The sequence below is a fragment of the Rhagoletis pomonella genome, unplaced genomic scaffold (assembly GCF_013731165.1).
Source record: "Rhagoletis pomonella isolate Grant_MI unplaced genomic scaffold, Rhpom_1.0 Rhpom_scaffold_00005, whole genome shotgun sequence".
Lineage (NCBI taxonomy): Eukaryota > Metazoa > Arthropoda > Insecta > Diptera > Tephritidae > Rhagoletis > Rhagoletis pomonella.
In genome coordinates this window covers 12,652,612-12,654,919 of record NW_023458559.1, presented here as the reverse complement: position 1 = coordinate 12,654,919, position 2,308 = coordinate 12,652,612, and positions in this window count along the sequence as shown.

Below are 2,308 nucleotides of genomic sequence, written 5' to 3'. Positions count from 1 at the left end.
AAAATTTATAATATTCTTATTTTTCGTCTAAAACTTATTGTAAATATCAATTTTGAGTGAATAATCTTCAGTAGTTATAAAATATCGCAGTTTTCGTATTTCTGAAAATTACCGTTATATGGGAGGTAGGCGTGGTTATTGTCCGATTTTGCCCATTTTCAATACCATCCGTCCTACGCCCGAAAGAAGTGCACATACCAAGTTACGTTAAGATATCTCAATTTTTACTCGAGTTATCGTGTGCACAGACGGACGGACAGACGGACGGGCGGACGGACGGACAGACAGTCACCGCTTAATCGATTTCTCTTTTCATCCTGACCATTTATGTATACATTTGTCTTGATCTATCTCGATTCGTTTTGCCTGTTACAAACAACCGTTATGTGAACAAAGTTATAATACCCTTGTGCACAAGTGCGCTCGGGTATAATAATTTTAACAAACCTTGTGCTTAATAACTTTACTATCTTTTTCGTTGTATACTAGCATTAATAATAAAATTTGCCATGAATAATTCAAAAAGGTCATATCTATATATATAATACGCGAAGGCATTTTTTGTTCCGCATAAAAGATCTGCACCGTTCGTTCGATTTTCAAAAATGGTATGTCAAATTAAAGCGCTTGGACTGTAGATGTGCAATAAGGGTTTATTTTTTTGAAAATAGTTGCCACCTTTTAAAAACTTATCTATATTCATATTATTTAAAAAAATGTACCAATTATTCAAAATGAGTATTAATCGAAATATTTTTGAAAGGCTTTTTTTTGAACAGGTTGCCACCTGTTTAAAAAATAAATTCAATTTGAATTAAGGGAAATAGGTAAGAGAAGTACATATGTATGTATCACCATATGGGTGCCAAACGAAATGGTTTTAAGAAGGTAATGGTTTGAAAATATTTTGAACAAGGTTGCCACCTGCTTGAAATGTCGAATTTAGTTAACTTAAACACAAATTATATGAAACATCAAAATATGAGTGTCAAACGAAAGTGTGTTAAGAAATCTTTATTTTCAACGCTAAGACTATTTTTGAGGTGATGGAAAAGCGTTGCAACCGGTTGAAATAGGTAAATTCAAAGTATTTAATAAGCTAAATGAATTATTAAAATTTGGGTATCTATCTAAGGGGGTTTCAAAAATCTTTATTTCTGAACTATATTTAGTGGGGTTGCCACATGTTTAAAAAATCAAAATCAACTTAATTTATCACTTAATTAAAATATGTATCGTAATGTTAGACAAAGGAGTCTTAACAAGAGTTTAGTTCGAAAATACTTTTCAAGAGGGCTGCCATCTGTTTGAAAGGTTTAATTTAATTAGCTAATTCAAAATTTATGTGCATTATATAAATACGGGAGGCAAACGAAAGAGTGTTAAGAAATATTTAGTCTGAACATTTGGAACATTTGAGAAGGGATGCACGAGTTTAAAAACTTACATTCAAATTATTCAATAAGTTCGACGAATTATTAAAGGATGGGTATCAATCGAAATGGGTTTGAAAACTCTTTATTTCTGACCTTTACTTAGGAGGGTTGTTTGAACAATCAAATTCGAATTAGTTCATCTGCTATTGAAACGCACGTGTATCACAATGTCAGGCGAAAGATATTTAAGAAGATTTTAGTTTGAAATAACTTTTGAAAAAGACATCCACCTGTTTGAAAAGTCGAATTTAGTTAGCGTTTACCCAAGTTTTATGAAATATTTAGATATGGGTGTGAATCGAAAGAAATTTATGAAAGCTTTAGTTTGAAGATACCTTTAATTAGGCTGGCCACCTTATCGAAAAAAAACATATCGATCTAAAAGTATAGGTATATGTAGGTGTATTATACGAAAAGGTATTTTGTGTGATAGTTATTCGTCAGCGTTCTTTTGAATTTCAAAAATGAGAAGTCAAATTAAGGACCATAACCTGTAGATGTGCGATAAAGTTTTATTTTTTTACTTAAGATCTTTTTTATCGGTAAATGGTGATTTGAAATTTGATGAAATCAAAAACCTGCACTATGCGAGACCTCTCTTCACTAAAAAACGCCTACGCGGATTTGGATGAAATATGACACTTTCATCGCTTATAACTGTGACTAATATTTGGAATAAATATACATATTTTAGGGTTTGAAGTTCAATTTTTTTATTTATTTACAAACATATGCTTGTGATCAGCGGATTTTCTTACTTGTAAGTTTTCGCTGGGAAACATTTTTCCTGCAGAAATTTGCAGCTCTCTATCACATTTTGCTCTCTAAATTTCACTTACTTTGCAAAATTTTTGGGTACGATAACGCAAAAC